The 22,590-nt window shown below is 39.4% G+C and overlaps 1 protein-coding gene across 1 annotated transcript in view; it reads right to left on the bottom strand.

Annotated features, from left to right (window-relative positions):
- The window catches only part of NALCN (sodium leak channel, non-selective), a 287,262-nt gene that overhangs the window by 129,415 nt on the left and 135,257 nt on the right, over window positions 1-22,590 (bottom strand). The window lies entirely within an intron of this gene.

Raw genomic sequence — 22,590 nt, 5'->3', positions numbered from 1 at the left:
TATACTTGAATTTCAAAAGCAAAAGGAAAAAAAAATCAGAAGTTTGCACAAACCAGTGAGTCTTTTCCAGATATGAAAATATATGTGGGCGTGTCCAATCATTTTCTTGGCCATGCTTAGGCTATCTTTTTACATATACTATCATAACAGAAACTGTATAATACATAACTGATCCAGTTGTATGGTCTCCTAGCATTTCTTTTCTAAGCTTAAATGAGAAGGGACACCAAAGCTTCCGTAAGGTGCTTTGTAGCTCCAAACCACTTCCTTGTCTATTGTAGAAGCTTTTGCTGCAGTTATCACAGACCCTTTTCCAGATGTGGAGGGGAGGCACTGGGGCTGATGTGACTCATCAAGCTTGCAGGGGCTAAATTTCCAGTTCCTGTTGTCTTTTCCGATACTGCTGAGAAAAGATGTTTTTAGATCTAATAAATAGCAAACAGTACCCACTACCTCAATCACTAAAATAAGCAAAACACAGGCTTATTCTGGGAACAATGTAATCATGTTTATCACTTTTATCTGGTGCAGTAAGTACTGGATATGTATGTCTTAAGTCTGAATTATGCTCAACTGATTAATGGAAAACAGAGGCCTTCAATATTTTTTATTCTTTGTAAAAATAAGCTGTACTCATTAGCATTCTTATATATGAAAAGGACATAGCTTTTTCATTTCTATGGGAATCTGAAGTTGCCCCAGATATATTTTAATCTCAGAAATATTTTAGTACTTTAAGACATTCAAAGTTAAAATTTGTGCTAGAAACATTTATGGTACAATCTCATGATGAACTAAATGAATTGATCTTTCTCTCCTACCACCTTCCTGGCAGAGCCTATTTTTGGCTGCAGTATCCTTCCCACCAATTATGGTAAAATAATTTTGAAATGCAACCAACTATCTGACAAACAGCTGTGAAAATGAGACCTGAACAATATGCAAATAGGGGACTTCTGAATTAATTTTTTTCCAGGTACAGAAACTTCAGTTTCTTGGAGTATTTATTAATTAAGAAGCAGAACTATTTCTTAACTGTTGATTTTGCTAATGTCAATTACATTACATTTCCATCATGTAAATGGTACATTTCATCAGCAGATCTAGACCACAGAGGACTAGATATTTTGATATTGATATTTTACTCTTGGTTCATGAAAACACAATACTGTGCTACAAAATTTTTAGAAATCCATGGAGAGTTTCATCATAATATGTATTTCCATAAACTTTTTGAAGATTTCTTTCATTCACGGAGTCAAAATATTTTTTTCCATCAATGTAAGCTGACCTCCTAGTTCCAATTTCCAAGAATAATCTGTAGTGCCCTTATGTAAAACATTACCCTATTGCAATACAACTGTACATTCAAGGTTGTTTTCAATGACTTCACAATGACAAAATAATGCAATGAAGAGTGCTTCTTGGTCACTTTTCATGTTGTTCCTTACAGATTTCTAGAAATGCAGCTATTACACCAAATGGCAAAAATGCTCTTTGGTGTCATGATATAGAAACGAATCCCAGAGGTTTCACTGACAACTGCTGTATATGAGAATGTTGGTGTTTCCTTGCTGACAGTGTGCTATACATGAACATAAAAATTAGACAGAGGTTTCTTACTGACATGGATAATAAATTAAGGCTTTATGTTCCCTATTACCCTTAAAAGCTATTAATGATGGTTTGGATAGTAAATTGTACCATTCTTCTCTATGATTTATTTCATTATTTTTTTTTAAAGATTTATTTTTATTTATTGGAAAGGCGGATATACAGAGAGGAGAGACAGAGAGGAAGATCTTCTGTCTGATGATTCACTCCCCAAGTGACTGCAACGGCCCATGCTATGCCGATTTGAAGCCAGGAGCCTCTTCCGGGTATCCCACACAGGTGCAGGGTCCCAAAGCTTTGGGCTGTCCTCAACTGCTTTCCCGGGCCACAGGCAGGGAGCTGGAAGGGAAGTGGGGCTGCTGGGATAGAACCGGCGCCCATATGGGATCCCAGGCGTGCAAGGCGAGGACTTAACCACTTGCGCCACCGCGCCGGGCCCTATTTCATTATTTTAAACCTAGATAACCCTTCACTCATCAAGATTAAGTATCATATCTTATTTTTCTTTATACTTTAAGTACTATTGCTCTAACTTATCAGTAAGATACCGCACAGATCATGAGTCTAGCACCCTGTACTCTCCAGCAAATGTTCTGTAGCCATCACTAGTCTTAATAATTTATTATTGTACTTTCTTAGTAATATGCTACTTTGTTGAATATACTGAATATAAGATCTTGTCCACTTCTCTGTTAACTTTAATTTTTTAAAGCACTGTGGCTCTATATGTGTGGATATTAATATATGTAAGCAAATTCTCTGACTCCTTTCAATCTATGTACAGTTCTTAAAGGGTCTCAGATGCAAAAATTACTCATATACAGTAACTGTTACTATGAAAGTGATTGCTGGAGAAATAGCTTTCTGGACTATATTAAGAATAGTAATTGCTGTCTAGGAAGCCATTTGTTACTCATAATTACTGCAGAACATTCTCGGACACATTTACCACATTTACCTACCTAAGTGTATCTGCTGGAATAATTAAAGTCATCCTTATGTCTCAACACCAGGAAATATAGATGTCCTTGTGATGAGCTCTATGGGTTTTGCATCTTGCTTTTGTTCCTAACCTTAATATAGTTTTATTGCTTCCCTTCAGATTATTTAAAAGTTGGCTTAAATTTGTTTGACATGGTGCAATACTTATTGGACACATTATATTCTATTTAGAACAAAGCAAAATACAAGAAACACTGTTGGAGTTTCAGCAATTATAGGATGGACTGAATCGCACTTCCTCCCTTTGACATGGTGTTCTTCCTCCTCTCTATTGCATACTTCTCTCCATCATCCTTTTTGTGGCCTTACTCAGTCTGAAATATTTTATTCCAAGAGCCGGGAAGCATGACATCTGCCTAGAAAGTTAACAGAAATCTCTTTCTGATGTTTTCTACTAGTAGGCATACTTTATTGAACAATTGATAGAGTGTTTGCTCAGAGAAATTGATCATGTACATTTGTTCAACTGATGTGAGATATTTGTGCTTTGCCCAGTGTCTCCCCTTTTGTGCCCAGGATCTCTGAACTGGTTACTCCTGGGAAATGGGAAGGATGGAAGCAAACAAAGAGTTAAAGTACTACAGCTCTAAATTTGAGCTGGCTCTCAGTGCTCTGTCTGTACCCCGTCTAGTATGGACTGATGCTGTCTGCCTTGTGGGCATTGTACAGTATAAGATTACAGCTTCCATTTGTTTAGAGACACACTCATACATGTGTACATGGACACTTCATCCCATGACATTGTCTGGAAATCAAGGTTTTAAATTGATTTACAGAGAAAGTATCAGAGACACCAGAGGGTTGGGCACCTCACTATCTCAGCTCAGTAAGGCTCATGATATTATACTCAAGTGAAGTGAAAAAAGGAGTGACTCTGTATAGGATTCAAAAACTGGCCCTTTGCTTAGTTCTGCATAGGAAAGAGTTAACTATAAACTACTTCAGATTCTGGTATTAATCCTGCAGCTACTTTTCTGAGCTAGACATTTGTTTTAGTCTTTTGTATTTTTGTAGAATGTTGCAAAATTCCGATTAAAAGTATACAATTAAAGTGTAACCTTGTTCTATAACACAGAACACTGAGCACCCAGTATACAGTAGATGCCCAGATCATTTATTGGAGAGATCTTTATATTGAATTGTCTTAGTATTGCTTGGAATTTAGTCATGTAAAGAAGTTGGTTTTCAGGCCAGGTGTGGTGGCCTGTTGGTTAAAGTCCTAGCCTTGTACACACTGGGATCCAGTTCTTATCCCAACAGCCCTGTTTCCCAGCCAGCTCCCTGCTTGTGGCCTGGGAAGGCAGTCGAGGACAGCCCAAAGCCTTGGGACCCTGCACCTACATGGGAGACCCAGAAGAGGATCCGGGCTACTGGCTTTGTATCAGCTCAGCTCTGGCCATTGTGGCTGCTTGGGCAGTGAATCATTGGATGGAAGTTCTTCTTCTTTGTCTCTTTTCCTCTCTGTATATCTGACTTTCCAATAAAAAGAAATAAATCTTTTTTTAAAAAGTTGGCTTTCCATGTCAGTTAAGAATGACACTAGGCACTGCTATTTGTTAACTCACTATAATAAGCAGGGTACATTGTAATTTGCATCTATTACCTACTTCGAACCATCCTGATAATCCTCTAACTAAAACAACCTCATGTTTATTAATGGACAATCATAAGTAGTCATGAGAGAACAGATGCAAAATCTGAATACAGGGGTTTTTTTTGTAGGCAGGACTCAGCAAAATATTTAATAATGCAGTCACTTTCTCATCTGGGAAAACCTAAGACATTGATAGTTCTTATTAATGACACATTCACTGTTGACATTGGTACAATGGAGTAGAATGATTATTAAAATTCCCATGTAATATGACAATTGATAGTCCAGGGAAGTACAGATAAGATGATTGGTAGAAAACTGCCAAAAAAAAAAAAAGAAATATAAAAACATACATCCTGAAAGAGTGTGTGTTTGGGGACAGGGTACAAATATAAGGATATTTTAGTCAAGGAAATGATAAATGCATTCGGTCCACGAGTGATATCCATAACAAACAAGGAAAGACAGCCACCTCTGTTGATGCACACAGGATTAACATTACACCTTAAAAGGCAGTGCACAGGCTGTTATCACCTGTCATTGATATGCCATTGCAAAAGTAAATTCAAATGAGAGCAAAACAAATACCCTGTGTTACTGCAGAAAGGACACAAATTGAATTTTAAAGCTATTTTTGGGGAGGCAGTTACATTAGGCGATTATCATGCTATCCTTTCCAAATTTAAACCAAACTGCAAGTTTCTAGTGCACAGTCATGTCCAGGTGAGGAAAAGCATCTGTCCTAATGCCACAGATAGGGCTCAAGTTTACGAGGCTATGAAAGGTTTGAGAAAGTAATAGCTTCACGAAAGAAATCAAAATTACTGCCAAAGATGTTTGAAATTCCTCAGTTGGTCATCAATCCTGGTCTTTGGTCAATAAAAAAATGAATTTTGTTCCATGGAAACACCCCCTCAGAGAAATAACATTCCTTCCAAAGCAGCTTTCCTCAAAATAGCTTTTCTACTGTTCTTCAGGAAAAGAAATAAGGAAGAGTAAAAAGTCTTGTACGACTCCCCTGTGTCGTAGTTCCGGTCAGCGGCAGCTGGCACGAGGTGTTCTTTCCCAGTGTCTCTGCACGTCTCATTGATCTTCTTCAGGATGCGCTGCTCTCCTCTCACACCATTACCCAAACCCTGACATCACACGCACTCATCTTTTTGGTTATTGTTCTTGTTCTCATTTCACTTTTTATTTTATTTTTATTTTATGATACAATTCCATAGGCTCTGGAATTTCCCTCATTCACTCCTCAAATTCCCTCCCTCCACTGATTTCCCCTAACTTATTACAATAGTATAGTTCTTCATAAGCAGTCATAAGTCCATCATTCTGCTATTTGAGTGCATCCTGACATGGCAGACAGGGACAATGGCAGACAGTCCAGTATTCTATTGTCACGATATATTTACCAGTTTAATTGGGAATCTATCTTTGAAATAATTGTTTATTACATAGTTGCTATACATTCTCTTCATGGACTTCCCTCCCGAGACATAATCATTCTCTTATTAAACAAGACGGTAGTTGGCAGTACAGTGCTTGTCACAGGTAAGTTTTTAGAATTTGGTAACTACTATTGAGGACATCTTCGTGAGTACATTAAAGCTGAGTACATCTGTGACGCCATACTCCTCCTTTGGCTTATTTGAATTCCATTTAATGCTTTCCTGTCTAGGAAATAAGTTATTTGATTTTTTTCTTAGGTTCTTGGCTCTGCACCAGTTCAAGAGGACAGTTAGTACATTTATTTGAGTCTGTGCACCTGAGAGCTCCATTTAGGAAGCACTGATGATACCGGGAACAACCAAAAAACAGGCATGCGCTTTATTTCTTTTCCATTGTGAGTGGATCTATCAGACAGTTTGTAACAATGGCTTCTGGACAAAGGAGTAATACTTAGAGAGGACACAGGAACCTTAATGCAAATGAAGGCAAAGAAATGTGGAATGGCTGACGCGAGGGAAGCATCAGCATGGCCCGCCCCAGGTTGTGTCTGTAGGAAAATGCACATCCAACTGACAGACAGGCAGGGAGGGTTTTTATTCAGATCAAAAATTGACTCATGGCCCCAGATTCTGAAAATATGTGGAAAAATGATTACTCATTTAAAAAAGAATCATAAGGGCCCAGCATGATAGCCAGTGGCCAAAGTCCTCGCCTTGCATTCACCAGGATCCCCGTTTCCCAGCCAGCTCCCTGCTTGTGGCCTGGGAAAGCAGTTGAGGACGGCCCAAAGCCTTGGGACCCTGCACCTGTGTGGGAGACCTGGAAGAAGCTCCACCTCCTGGCTCAGATCAGCACAGCCCTGACTGTTGTGGCCACTTGGGGCATGAATCAACAGATGGAAGATCTTCCTCTCTGTCTCTCCTCCTCTCTGTATATTTGTCATTGCAATAAAAATTAAGTCTTCTTTTTAAAAGAAAATTAGAGATTCTAGATACAATGCCATCTTTTTTAACAGCCTATGAAAGATCCCAGGAAAATATAGATGGTCTATACTCAAAAATTCTGAATCAGAAATGCTCCAAAACCCATACTTTGAGTACTGTTGTAACACCACAAGTGGAAAGCTCTACACATGATGTCACAAAACTGGTTGTGATCACAACACAAACACACTGAAAATACCGTAAAACTATCTGCAGGAAAGGAGGGTAGGGTGCATGTGCAACTTAACTGAATCTGTGTTAAGGATTCAGTTCATTCCCAACATATGTCATTATGTACACACAAATATTCCAAAAAAACATTCAAAATCCACAATGCTTCTGGACCTTAGCTCTTTAAATAAGAGTTACTCAACCTGTCATGAAAGCTGCAGAGGTGACAGACTTTATGATGTCTGCGAATCATTCATTTGAAATATGGCTTCAGGCCAAAGGGGCAAATTCTTGCATGTGGGAAAGGAAGACACTGGTAACTGAGCTACTTCCACAAAAGAGGATACGTACTGGGCTGAGCTTCCAGAGAGGAGATAAGCCAGAAAAATCCAACAGGGTAAGGAGATGACAAAGAGCTGGCGATCAGCTATGGAATCATTTTATGGTAGAATTAGCACCACAGTGAATGAATAGTTTAAAAATGGCACTGTGACAGTTGTGATAATTTGAATATTATCAAACCAAAATAAAACTCTTTCCTGTGTCACGGAAGCTTTTCCCCACCCAAATCAATCCGGGTTAAGTAAAGGACTAAATACTTACAGGAATATGTAAATTTGGCTAGAAATAACAAGTGTTGCTGAGTTGTGCAGTACAGAATACTCTTACAACTGCTGGGAGCAGATCCGTTAGCAAAACTACTCTGGAATACAGATTTATCTATTAGACTTGAAAAGACGTCTATTCAAAGGTGTAGAAATAATCCTATTCTAGTTGCATACCTTAGATGTTTATTTCACATTTATATTTATCAATCTACAAGGTTATTCATAATAACCTTTTCATATCCCAGTGTAATCTAAGTTAGCGTGGCTATCTTGGATCTCTTAGTAGATGAGTTCCAAAATAGTTCTGCCATGCCTACCCCTAATGTACATATCTTGCATAATCCCCTCTCACTGGGAAGGCGGTCCTTGTGCGTGATGGGATTTTACTCCTGTGAATTATTATTCATAATAACCTTGTAGATTGATAAATCTACAGATTTTGCTTCTTAAGGCAACATTCATTTAACATCCTATATCCTCCGTAGCTCAGAAGTGTGGGCATGCTATCACTGTGCTGTCTGTTCACAAGATTGAACTCAAGGGCTTAGTGGGACTTTGGTCTCACCTGGAGCCTGAGGATTTTCTTTTCAACTCTTTTGGGTTGGAAGAATTTAGTTCCTTACGGTTGTAGAACTTAGAACTTTGATTTATTGATGGCTGCCAGTTAGGGGTGCCTCACAGACCTATTTCTCCCTCTTTCCCCTCCCCCAGGCCATCCTCTGGCCCTCACCACGTCACTCTCCCACAGTATGGCAGATCATTCCTTCAGTGTTAACAATGGAAACACACTTGAAATCTCTCTGCTAAGGGAGGAACCAGCATGGTTGATGAAGTCAGACCGACCCAACATAATTTCCTTCTCATTCACTCAGAAACAATTAGAAACCCATTCACAGGAGTAAAATCCCATCACGCACAAGGACCGCCTTCCCAGTGAGAGGGGATTATGCAAGATATGTACACTAGGGGTAGGCATGGCAGAACTATTTTGGAACTCATCTACTAAGAGATCCAAGATAGCCACGCTAACTTAGATTACACTGGGATATGAAAAGAATGAAGGAAACACTGTGTTTCCAGAACTCTGACAGAAGTTTTAGCTGAGTTTCCAGCAAGCTCACCACCACTACACCCAACCTAGGTGTTTTCCTGGACCCCACACTTCAGCACTTACATGATATCTACTTGAGAAGCAGTCACTGCTCCAAGCCACAGAAGAATTGGTCAAAGATAAAAATCAGAGGAGAGAAACAAGAAGTTCTTCCAGAAATGCCTAAAATAACTGCAGAAATACAAGAAATAAAAACCAGAAAGATGTTATGACTCTCCACAAGGAGTAACAAAAATTCCTGAACACTAGAAAGTGAAGATGAAGAGATCAATGAAGTGCCTGAGAAGAACTGGAAGAAAAATGATCTCAGGATTACTGAAAAGCATACAAACTGCTGAAATTAAAAAATCCACACAGGACACGGATGGAAAATTCAGCATAGACTGAAACACTGAAGGGAAATCAGGTATGATATGAGAAACAAATATTCAATACACCAGATAGATAATACAGTGGAAGGCCTCAACAACAGGCTTGAGGATGCAGAAGATAAGGAGTATCCAAGGCAAAGGACAAAACCTTGGTAACATCGCAGTCTGATAAAAAACAAGATGAAAAAATTAGAAACACTCAAAACTGCATTCAAGATCTAGGAGACAGAATTAAGTACTCAAAGACATATAGCTAAGCAATTCCTGAGGTGAAATGAAGAGTGGGTTAGAAGGTCTACTTCAGCAAAATAATGGAAAACTTCCAGAATGAGGAGAAGGGAAGGGATATTGAAGTGTAGGAAGCACATCGAATTCCTGAGAAGCTTGATCAGAAATGATCTTCACTGCTGGGGTCCGTGCAGTGGGTGTGGAAGACACAAAGGTGTGAAGAGTATTGTTCCATTGCAGGCAGGGTCACAAGGAATTTGCCACTACACGGCAGGGCTCGGCGGATGTCTCTACAACCACCTGAATGCAGCTCCACCTCCCTTCGCATGGACACTGGACAACCCCGCTGAGAATTCTGTAATCTATTTAACCATTGTCTGCCTCTGCGGAGTTGGTGTTTACTATCAGTGTGAGCTTGGAAGTTGATGTTGCTGATAACGTCTTAGCTAACGGGCCTTTTATAACTCATGCTGTCTCTGTCTCTGCTGCCCACTTGACCATCCTTGATCTTTAGGTCCCTCCTTCTGTGATGCATTTCCTTCCTTAACTGATTTAAGATTAAGTTGTAGAGTGAGGATTGTAGTAGGAATGTGTTACTGGCTGATATGCACCATCTATTGAGAACTTCTTGACCACAGGGTCAGGATGGATAACATCCTGCTTTAAGGTGAAACAAACAGCAGAATTATCCTTGGAAACTCCCACTTGACCATGACATAAAAAGTCTGAGCCAGAGTTTGACAGCTTCTGTATAAATAAAGCGGACAGCTTTCTCGCATTGTCCATCATGATCCTGGAATTGTAGTGGTCCTTTTCTTTTCTCTACACCTATTCCACGCACCCTTATCGAGTCCCAAACTCAGCTGGAGCTGGACTCTGGCACTTCACCACGACAGAGTAAAGTCAAAACTTTCAACAGTAAAACACAAATAAAAGGTTATAAAATACACACAAAAGAAAAGCCAAGTTACTTTCACAGGATCCCCAATCTAACTAATTGCTGACTTCTCATCAGAAACCCTTCAAGCTAGGAGAGAATGGAGAATCACACTCCAGGTCCTGAAAGAAATCATCTCCAACCCAGATTATTATATCCAGTAAAGTGCTCATTTACGCATTAAGGCAATGTATAGACCTTCTCAAAAAACAGGAATTGGAGAATTTTCTGACACAATTTTTTTGTGCCAAACCTGTAATTGAGGCTAAAATGTAGAATGATAGTTACCATAATGAAAGAATGTGCTAGAGAATCTTCTAGAAACAATACAAAGAAAATCCAAAGCAAACATGAGAATATTTACAGAAAATGGTGAGTGCAAATGGCCTAAACTCACCAATCAAAAGTTATAGGCTGGCTGGATTAATTAAAAGCATTATTTGTGGCCTACAAGAAATAACCTCACCAGTAAAGATACAGGCTGAAAGTGAAAGGATGGAAAAATGACTATAATAAATACATGTGCATTCAATGCCAGGTCACTGGGCTATTTAACACAATCTAGGTCTCCCTTTGGAGAGACCTATATGTTAATAATGAAGGAATTCAACACCCAACTTCATCAGTGGACAGACTTATTAGACAGAGAATCAACAAAGACACACAGATTGAATCTATACTGTGGACCAACTGAGCCTAATGGACATATACAGAACATTTCATCCCACAAATGAAAAATACACATTCTTTTTATCTACTATAACCAGATTTAGGTTAGATTATATGCTGGGTCATAGAGCAAGCCTGAGTAAAGACAAAGGAATTAAAATCACATCACACATCTTTTCTGAAATCATATATTTTTCTGATCACAATGGAATGAAGCTGGAAATCTATTAAGTCAAAAATTCTAAAAAATATGCAAATAAAAAAATTCTAAAAAATATGAAAACACATGGAGAGTAACACAATATTGAATGAACAGTGGATCATAGAAGGATCAAAAGGAAAATTTAAAAAATCTCCTAGAAGACTCAATACAGAAACTGCTAGAACTTATACGAGAGTTTGGCAGAGTGGCGGGGTACAAAATTAACGAACGAAAATCAACAGCCATAGCATACGCAAATAACACCAAGATGGAAGAAGATCTAACCAACAGGATACCATTCAAAATAGTAGAGAGAAGTATGAAGTATTTGGGAATAAATTTAACCAAAAGCGTAGGAGACCTATTCGAAGAAAACTACAAACTATTTAAAAAGGAAATTGAACAAAACCTCAAAAGATGGAATAACATCCCGTGCTCCTGGATAGGCAAAATCAATATCATTAAAATGTCTATACTACCACAAGCAATATACATTTTCAATGCAATTCCAATCAAATTGCCCAAAACATTCTTCACGGAACTGGATACAATGATTCAAGAGTTCATCTGGAAACACAAAAAACCACGAATAGCTAGAACCATCCTGAAAAATAAGAAGTTAGCAGGGGGAATCACAATCCCGGACCTCTGGACATACTATAGAGCAGTGGTTATCAAAACAGCCTGGTACTGGCACAAAGACAGAAAGGAAGATCAATGGAATAGAATAGAAGCACCAAAAGGGAACCCACACAAATACAGCCAATTAATCTTTGACAAAAAGACCAATGACAACTCAAGCAAGTGGGAAGGCCTCTTTAGTAAATGTTGTTGGGACAACTGGCTGATAGCCTGCAGAAACAAAAAGATAGACCCACATCTATCACCATACACCAAGATCCAATCTACATGGATAAAAGACCTAAACCTACATCCAGAAACCTTCAAACTCTTGCAGGAAAATGTAGGAAATACCCTGCAAGACCTAGGAGTAGGTTCCGACTTTCTAAGAAGGACACCAAAAGCAATAGCAGTTGAGAACAGAATAAACAAATGGGACCTCATCAAACTAAGAAGCTTCTGTACAGCAAGGGAAACAATCAACAAAGTAAAAAAGCAACCCACAGAGTGGGAGAAGATCTTTGCACACGATATAGGCGATAGGGGGCTAATTTCCAGGATATACAAAGAACTTCAAAACAACCAAAAAACCAAAACGAACAAGCCACTCAAGAAATGGGCACGGGAAATGGGCAAACATTTCACAAAGGAACAAGTCCAAATGGCAAACAAACATATGAAAAAATGTTCTAGCTCCCTAGCAATAAGGGAAATCCAAATTAAAACAACGATGAGGTACCACCTAACACCAGCAAGATTGGCCCACATAAACAAGAACACCAACGACGCTTGCTGGCAAGGATGTGGGGAAAAGGGGACCCTACTCCACTGCTGGTGGAGCTGCAAATTGGTACAGCCTCTATGGAAATCAGTCTGGAGAACACTCAAACAACTCAAAATCTGCATACCATATGACCCAGCAATAGCACTCCTAGGAATATATCCAAAACACCTGTTTTACGACAAACCAACATGCATCCCTATGTTCATTGCAGCACAATCAGTAATTGCAAAAACATGGAAGCAACCGAAATGCCCACCAGCAGAAGATCGGATAAGAAAGCTTTGGTTCATCTACTCCATGGAATACTACTCAGCTATTAAAAAAAACAAAATGCAGTTCTTTTTGGCTAAATGGGCACAACTGGAAACTATAATGCTAAGGGAAATGAGTGAATCCCAAAAGATTAGATACCACGTTTGCCTTGATTTAACCTGTAATTTTTGTATGGTTGTTTGTTATTTTTTGAACCTGTCATTGATACTGTCTCAACCCAGAGGTTTCAAAGAATGGAACTTGCATTATTTTTAACATATTGTTTACCCAATACTATGTCAATTAATTCCATAATGTTGTATATTGATACTGAGGCCTTGTTGGGGCTTTTAACTGACCGGATCTTTACTCTGTCAGACCTATCTTCAGACCATAGAAGGTCTCCCCAAGAGGCCACTGAACTTATCTGGACAATAAGACGCTGAACTTCATGCTAGGCATGTGTTTGCAAGCAATGAATCTCAACTGAACTTGAACTATGGTTATGCAACAAGGTGGAGGAATCCACCATGGGGGGAGGGGTGTGGGAGGGGTGGGGGGAATCCCCAGCGCCTATAAAACTGTACTACATAATACAATGTAAGCAACAATAAAAAAAACAAAAAACAAACAAACAAACAAACAAAAATCTCCTAGAAACAAATGAATAGGACAGGACAACGTAGCAAAATTTATGGAATACAGTGAAAGCAATGTTAACAGAGAAGTTCAAATCAGTTAATACCTACAAGAAATGAGAAAAAGCATGAGAAATCATCAAAAAATCAGAAAAGCATCACATAAAAGACCTATCAATGCATCTAAAATATTTAGGAAAACAGCAACAAACCAAAACCAAAGTTAGCAGAAAGAAATAATTAAAATAGCAGAAAGAAATAATTAAAATTTAAGATTAGTGAAAGTGAAGACCTGTATTTTTAAAATAAACAAAATCAATATTTACCCAAATCAGTATAATTAGAAATGAAAAGGAAAACAAAAAGCATCACAGATACACAAAGAATCATCATAATTGATGCAAACAGCCATGACCCATCAGTTGGAAAATCTAGAAGAAATGAGTAGGTTCTGGACACATGTAATCTGCTTAAACTGAACATAGAAATCCTAAGTAGACTGCTAACTAAAACAGATTGGTCAGTAATAAACATCCTCCTGACAAAGAAAAGCCCAGGAGCAGACGGCTTCACTGCTCCTGTTTTCAAGAACTAATTCCAATTAAGTTTAAACTATTCAAAAACAAGTGAAAGGAAAGTAATCCTCCCAAATTCCTTCTCTGAGGCCTTCACTTAATTCCCAAACAAATATGATTCAAGAAACAACTATAAACCAATATCCCTGATGAACACAGATGTAAAAGTTCTCAACAAAATACTAGCTAAATGAATCTAGCAACACATCAGAAAGGTCATCCATTTGGATTGAGTGGAATTTATCCTTGATATGCAGGGGTGGCTCAACCTCTACAAAGCAATAAATATGACACATCACACCGACAAGGTGAAGAACAAAAAGCATATGTTTATCTCAATAGATGCAGAGAAAGCATTGATAAAATACAATCCTTTCATAATTAAAAAAAAAACCTTAAAAATTTGGTATAGAAGGAACATTACTCAACAAATCAAGGCAATCTAGGAAATACCGACATTGAGAATCATGTTGAAAGGTAAAACGTTGGAGGCATTTCCATTAAGACCTGAACCCAAACAAGGATGGCTAGTCTTCCACTGTTATTAAATAAATTCGTGGAAGTTTTAGCCAGAGACAAGAGGCAAGCAAAAGAAATTAAAAGGACATATATTTGAAAGGAGGAAGTCAAACCATCTCTGTATGCAGATGACATGATTCTATCTGTAAGGGAGCCAGACTCTACGTCCACTAACACACTACAGGAACTTTGAGAATTTGGTAACGTTGCAGAATATAAACTTTACAAACAAAAATCAATAGCTTTTGCATATAGAAGAAGTTCCATGGCTGAGAAAAAACCTTGTAAGATCTATACTACTTACAACAGCTGCAAAAAAACTGATTTAAGGTTGAAATAAGTTTAACCAAGGATGTAATGGATATTTACAATGAAAATCACGGAACATTTCAGGAAGAAGTAGAAGACGACACTGAAACTTGGAAAAATCTGCCAAAACTTGGAAAATCTTTTGCTTGCCATGTTGGACTGGTAAAGTTAATGTCACTACAATTTCCACATTACAGAAACCAGTTTACAGATTCAATAGTATCCCAATCAAAACACTTAGGACCTTCTCTCACATGTTGGGGTGGGGGAGATGAAAATGCTGCTGAAAGTCATAAAGAAGCACAAGAGATCCCAGATAGCTATAGTAAACTTAAAAAAATGAAGCTGGAAGCCTCACAATACTGGACTTCAAGACAGAATGCATTAAAACAGCTTGGTACTGGCACGAAACAGACATGACTGAAGTCAGCATGGGAGAGAGTTGTCCATACCCCCGAGTATAGCAGGGAATTTACATAGACTGACATATGGAATCAACCCAGATGGCCATGACTGATTACTAGATAAAGACAACGTCTCACACACACGCACACGCGCACACGTTCTACGGGAAGTGCCTCATAAGAATGCAATCTTGTCATTTACAACTAAATGAATGCAACTGAAAACCATTATGCCTCGTCAAATAAGCCAGTCACCAAAAGACATATGTTTTACCTGAACTGTGATAACTAAACCACAGAGTGAAAAAAAAATGAAATCCATATGCATGAGATTGACATTGTGGAATTACTGTTTATAGCATTTGCTTATACTCCTGAGGAATAGTAGGGCTTTTTTTTTCTTGAATTTTCTATTTGTTATTTGCTGATATCTTTACCTAGTGAACTGTTAAGGCTTAGATTGTGAAGTGAAAGCACACCACTATAAGTTAGAAAAAAAAAAGGTGATAAGGAGGGAGGAGAGTGGGTGGAAGCTGGGCATAGTGACACCACCACACTGCTGCACCTGTGTTGTGAAATACGTGAAACTGGCTCACTTCAAGTAAAACATATACATGATGTTGAGAATATAAGCGGATAATGCAACTTAAAAAATAATTCACCTATGCAAGAAAAATGTTTACCACATATATAATTTTATGCAGCATTGACAATGAATGAAATACAGTGACACACACACCCATATAGGTCAATCTTACAAATAATATGTTGAGCAATAAAAGTGAGTAGGAGAAGGGAGGCAACCTGAGACCATGTAAAGCAAATTTAAATTATACATAAAAATATGTAATTTTCAGTTGGTGTTTATATAGACATTAAAGGTACAAAGAATGCATTCTAAGATGGCAAGCTCAGTTTGGAAAAGAAGTTCTGGCTGGCAGGAAGCAAGAGGAGAGATCTGCGATGGAGGACGGAAGCACTTCAGACCCACTGCTAACTCTGTGCTTGGCAGCCTGGGTGTGGCCACGCCAGACTGGGCTCTATCAGCCTTTAATTCTTTTACATATCTGAAATATCTCCAAGAAATTTAAAAGCATATAAAAATTATCAAAGACTGTGGCAATAGTTAATTTAAAACTTCAAGATAAAATATTGGTTATAGTTAAAATGTAATCATGTTCTCTCTCTTTGTCTGGCAAATAAAATAATTAGAGATCAGGGTGTTCCTTCAAATTTCTGATTTTTTTTCAGTACAACTGAAAACATCATTAGTCATTTTGGTAGTGGGGAGAAGAAACTGAAATTAATTTGTAATTGTGTCATAGTATTTATTGCATTTATTATATAACTATTCTTTTGGGCATGAGTTTAGAAGTCAAAATTCAATAGAGCAAGTAATTAGATTTACAGGATGTAAACTAAGAAAACCTATAACAAATGAATAATTTTTATTCAAGTAGTTCATGTTATGGAGGTTAGTATATTATTTGTTAAATAAAAACTACCCTCAATTTTTAACTACAAAACAAATGTCTGTTTCTTATTATTTTACAATATGGAATGAGTTAGAAAAATAATATTGAGCTGGTGTTGTATGATGAATTTTGGTGTAGTTATTTCAATAACTTTAAGGCAGTTGTTTTACATAATAAATGGAGGGAAGCCAGTAAAATCCTCATTATTCTGTTCAGAAGCTTTCATCAAACTACCATAGTTTTGATGTGAAATCGTAAATCTTTTCATCTGACTACTGTGAATGGTTCTTGCTATTTTCCTGTTAGACTATATATATTTTTTTATGTGGAGTTCTTTATCTACTAGAGCAACTGAGTATAAAATTTAAATTATACTGTTATCTCAAAAAAAAAAAGGTAAAATACTAAGTTGGAAAACATGTTTTCACCGGGAGGGCATGCCAGCTGTTTTCTGATTCTGTTGACAGTGTGTGGCTTTCCTTGCTTACGTCCATCCGTCTTAGCACCTGCGTGGGCTTCTCCTTGAGAAAAGTTCATCTACACTGTGCTCCTAACAGCATCCCAACAACGCAGGACTGCTGGAGATGGCCTCACAGCAGAATCTGCTCCTGCTTGTCCTTTTTACTTATGTACCTACGTCTGTTCCAAAGCAGGTTCGTGACTTGAGAAGGCAACGTTGTTTCACTAAATTTATCACTAAATAGAAACCAAAGCCTATGGGATTAAACACTGATGCCTCTGCCCTCTGTTTACTGCTTCAATGGCACAGAGCCAAGGGCTTCCAGGGGCTTAAGGAACGCACCATGCGTCCAGCCTCAAAAAGCCTGCCTGAAAATGTTGATGGTGACAGAAGTGGCCAGTGCCACGGAGAGGACCAACTCTATGGTTCTTCTACTCCGTGCTGGCCCTGTGCTGGGTGCTGGGCAGGGAACTATCTGGACACCAGACACGTCTGTGTGAATTAGTATACCCCACCCCAAACCTCTTAATCACATGGGAATTCATAGACGCTGTTTGTATTGGGGCATATTAGAGCTTTAGAGACAAAGGGCGGGGAAGGGGAAGAAGAGTTTCATGCAGGTTTTTTCTGCTTGCCACTCCTATGTTTACTATGACTCTTCCCCGACACCCACTCTTACACATGATGAATCTAAGCCAGTTATTTTCAGTTTTTGTTTGCTTGTTTGCCAGGGAAGAGGGACGACAACATTGTGGAATCCTGTCTGTGAGACAGGGGACAATTTGGAAAAGAGGATAAAGCAGAGAGGTTTTCTTGCTTCCGAGCAGGCTGGCTGGGAAGGCAGAACTGACTTACTCCTCTAGATATCACCACAAAGCCTGGAAATGCCACATGCATCGTGCTAACAGGTGGGGAAAGGAGCTCTGTTGCCTTACCAGGGCTGCTGTAACAAAGTACCACTAACTTTGAGTGGTTGAGAACAGAAACTCATTGTTTAAACCACAGAAGTTTGAAATTGAGGCATTACAAAGGCATTATCTATTTATTGAAAGTACAAGAAAAGGTCTCCCCTGGGGTCTTTCAGATTTGGATGTTTCCAAGAGTTCCTAGGTGTTCCTAGGTTTGCAGTGCCAGCATTTAGTCCCATCACCATGTACAGTTCCATTTTGATGTTCTGGTGGTTAAGATTTTGACATGTTTTTGGGGATGGGGGAACATAATATATTCCAGATAAGATCCAGCTTCCTAAATCTATATCATGTATTGAACTTTGGGAATAAATTTACTTATTGTTTAAGCCAGATGGAGTCATAATCTGGGACAGGGTCATGTAGGCATTTCTGTTGGGATAAAGGCCAGGATAACTACATGGAGCCAATGGGTGGCCTGCAGGGGCAAATGGAAGGAAGAGTGTGGTGCCCTGAGCCCGCTGCTTGCGAAAGAACCACCGACACCAGTCGGCATTGTTATTCACTCTTTACTTGCTCAGAGACCTACTCATTAGCTAACTGTCCTCATCCTTGAGGAGTCAATGAGCAAGACAGACGCCATGTTTGTGTTGGGGAAACCCTTAAACATGAACCTGAAGAGTTGGAGTCAGTGCCCACCACATGCAAATGCTTGCTCTTTGTCCCAGAGAATGCAGAACTTGGAAACACCTGAGAGACAGCATCAGAAGGCAATTTATTTTTCAGAGGAGTTATTCATACTCAAAGTGGAGGATGAATTGAAATGGGATAGAGGCAGGGAGACCCACAGCATAATGAAGGTGAGAGAGAATGGTGGTTTGCATTAGAGTGGTGGCCAAAAGGGTGGCTGAAAGGTACAGGATTGGAAGATGTGAAACCTGTAACATTGATAAGACTCAATATTACTGGGATGTGGGGAGATGCAGGGAATAGGAGGGGAAAGTGAGAAAGAGGTGATTCCTGGGTTCTTAAAGGAAACCTGAGTCAAAGCTGGTACTTTGCCTTAGCATAAAGCCACACTGAAGAGTGGCTTATTTAAGGAGCACAGTGAATTTAGTTTTGAATATACTTTGTTGAGATGTTTATGAGGCAACCAAATATATACATATATATTCAAATATATATATGTAGATTAAGGTTTAGAAAATGTGCATGTAGCATGGAATCATTTGGTTCATCTTGATGTACCCATATTGCACATATTTTGAATTCTTGATATAGTACAGGAGAATTTAAGCTTACTTATATCACATCACCATTCTCTAAACTCTTTTCCTAATTTTATCCAGCCGAGCAGTCAGGATTTACATCATTGTAATGGTGAAAATGATGTCCATTGCTGAGATAAGTTGAATTAAGTAAGGACTGTGGTATACTTCTTGTACAGGTGAACATTCTATTTTCTAGAGTTAATAATGCCTTTATTGTTTCCACATGATTTGTTTTCTATTTGGAAGTCCTTCTGCAAGGAGGACTTTTTTTCAAGGCCAATATAATGAATAATGGATTGGTCACATCTTTCCCCCAAGGAATCCTTCCAGGAAAATTCCATTCTCTGGGTAACACCTTACCAGTCTCTGGAATGACTCTTGCCCTGTCTGTGCACTCATCGTCAGCTGGAACATGCCATTCTTGTTGTGCAACATGGAGCATCAGGTGCAGTTCAGGTCCTGACAATTTCCTGACTCCACCCAATGAGATGCTTCAATAATGTTAGTACCTCATCCATAATATAAGAAGCAGGATAAGAAGAATGTTAAACAAGCAAAATGGATGGACCAAATGGACCAAAACTATTGGTCCTCTTGGGCTACAACAGCATATGAACATCTGGGTGAAATTCTCAAAGGCTTTGGTGATTCCCTTTCAAGGGTGTGATTTTAGGGCCCCATTTCCCTTTAGGATTCTTCTGCCTATTAGTTTATCAATACCTCAGGGCACCAGGTTCTTCCACATGGGTGACACTCCATCCGAGTCACCATGTAGGCCTGGGATGCTGTTCTCTCTCTCTGCATTCTCCTTACGTAATGAATCGGGAAATCAACTTCACACATCCATGTGAAGTCCTCACCGAGAGTTTCAAAAGTCCAAGATCCAATCAGGTCTAATGTAAGCTGTTTGAATTGCATGTTTAGTTTGTTTTTTGGAGACAGCACACAACGCCTGTTGGCTAAATCAAGATCCCATTGGATAAAATGCCACGGGAAAATCAATTCCCCAGGACCACCACCGCACCTGTCTTTCCCTCTCAGCTCTACTTTCCCCTGCCTGAGTCCTCCTCCCTGCAGATGTTTGCTTTCCCTAAGTCACACAAACACTTCTCTTCTTTCTTGCTTGATTCCATGGCACTATAGAAGTTGCTGGCAGGCAGTTTCTGAGATGGCCAGACTCAAGTCAAGCTGGCATCTACAAGCTTCTATTTTACTTGAGGATTTTCAATATTTTTTATTGTGATGGAAAACGTACACTTTTCAGGGGCTGTTCTTTGGCTGACTCTTGTTAGCAAATTGATTAAGCACTCAACCACAGGGTAAAGAGGCAGTTGTGCTCACAAGCAGGGAGGGAGATGCTTAGTCAGGAAGTAACTGCCAATGCCTGGTGCTTTATTTGATTAGGAATGGCAATGCCTCCTTTTTGTAAATGTAATACATTTAACATCTCTCACAAAATTTGATATCTTAAGGGATTGACCTTTAATTACGTGTATGTAGGAAGAACAGCCTACCCCTTGCAGGCACATGACATGATCAGCTGCTCAGTCACTGATTAGAGCTCTGGCCAGAGCTGGGCTGCTTTCATGATGCTGGTTAAAGTAATCAGGTCAAAAGGCCCAATTGAGTAATTGGAGATCTGAAAACGCAATGCTAGTTAATTACTATCATGGCTGGAAATGAGAGCAAATCTAGGGGGACTGAAGTCAGGGATAATCTACAAAGCAGCCTTGTCTTTTACACGAATGATAGACTGATGATGCTGCCAACTTCAAATGAATTAGGCTATAAACCAGCCTTTCAAACAGTGCTTCCTTGGCCCAGCTGCATTGTTTCAGACATTATTCAAGGCAGGAGGACAATACCATTTTTAACCTACATTTTGCATCTTGAAAAAAATGGAAACTTAAAAAACAACTTGACTAGGGCCACCCAGTTAAAAATGCTGTGGGGCATGATGTAAAATCTATCTCGTGTGAAAGAGGCACACACACACACACACACACACACACACACACACACACGTAAAAAGCTGTGGTTTTCATACAAGTTCCTGGTTCACAACTCCAAAAATAGACAAAAAGTTTCTGCAAATTCTCAACAAATTGTTTTGGTAGTTCATTTAGCCACAAATTCTAATCTGATCTGGAACACACAGGTTTTACCCTCCTTTCTCTGAAGGATGGGGTTTGCCAATTAGAATATTAATGTGTTGGTTACATAACATTAATTCAAACAATACTGGGGTGATATTATCCTTCTCATATCTGGAAAATTCAAACTGAGTGGCTCAAAGAGGCTTGGAGACACAGACAAGTGAGATGAAATGAGAAGAAATGGGAAAAGAGGAGTATCTGAAGTCAAGACTGTACATAAAGAACAGTACTTAGTCCCCCACCCCACAATTTAACGTGCTGTTACTAGAACAATGCTTAACTCCTGGGCCTTCAGTAACATGGGAATTCACCCAGACTAAGAAAGTAACCATGGTAACGATAACTTCAGCGTGCGTAAGATAGTTACCGCTTTTTAAGCTTGCCCAAAGGGGACGGAACAGCGGAGTGGGCTTCCTTGCTTGCCACCCTCCTGCCCAGACTTGAAGTGAGCTAAGAGCATGAATTCGCCTCCCCTTCCCTAACCCCAACCCTGGCGGTGCTGTACTGCTGCTCACAGCACCATGCCTAGCCCAGGTGTATCCACTGGAAGTTTCTCCTTGCAGGAGTTACAGCTGTGGCATTTTTTGCCTTTTGGCTCAGTACTCTTCCACTCCTAGTCGTCATCATCATTATTATTATTATTATTATTGCCATGAATCTTTGGGGGCCTAAAGGAGCAGATGATTTCGGCTCAGGAGGGTTTGCCCATAAACGAATCCTCCTCTTCATATTCCTGCTCCACTTATCAGCTGACCACCGCTGTAACATTCAGTGGGAAATGGAGCACTGCGGAAGCAGACCTGGAATTGCCTGTGACAGCCAGGAGCACAGAACAGGAAGACAGTCTGGTTGTGACTTTTCAGTTTGGCTAGTCCTGTCCACTTCCACACCTGCCAGCTCAGACCCCCAGGCCTGTCACTAACCCAGGCACTTGGACATGGCCTTCTTCCATCTCAGAACTTCGGGTCACGATCCGTTTGGCCTCATGCATCTTTAACCTCTATCTCTGATCTCATTATTAGCGCTGAAATCCAATCACACTTGCAACCAACTTCAGAGTTCCTTGACCTTCTATCCTCCCCTTACGTCTGATTCTTTTTTCTTTAAGTTCTAGAACAAGAAATTGCTTAGCTGAGACTTTAGGTATACGGGTCCTTGGCTGGAACGCTGTCCCCTTACACGTCCTTTGGTTGCACCCAAAAGCTCCTCAGGCACTATGTTCCAATAACCCTTCCGGGACTTTCACGTTCCGGTCATGGCTCCACCTCTGGGTTCCCAG

This window comes from Ochotona curzoniae, unplaced genomic scaffold (assembly GCF_017591425.1).
Source record: "Ochotona curzoniae isolate NIBS_2020 unplaced genomic scaffold, NIBS_Ocur_1.0 contig_64, whole genome shotgun sequence".
NCBI classification, from domain to species: Eukaryota; Metazoa; Chordata; class Mammalia; order Lagomorpha; family Ochotonidae; genus Ochotona; species Ochotona curzoniae.
Note: the sequence above shows the minus strand (reverse complement) of the source record. Positions and strands in the feature narration are given on the sequence as shown.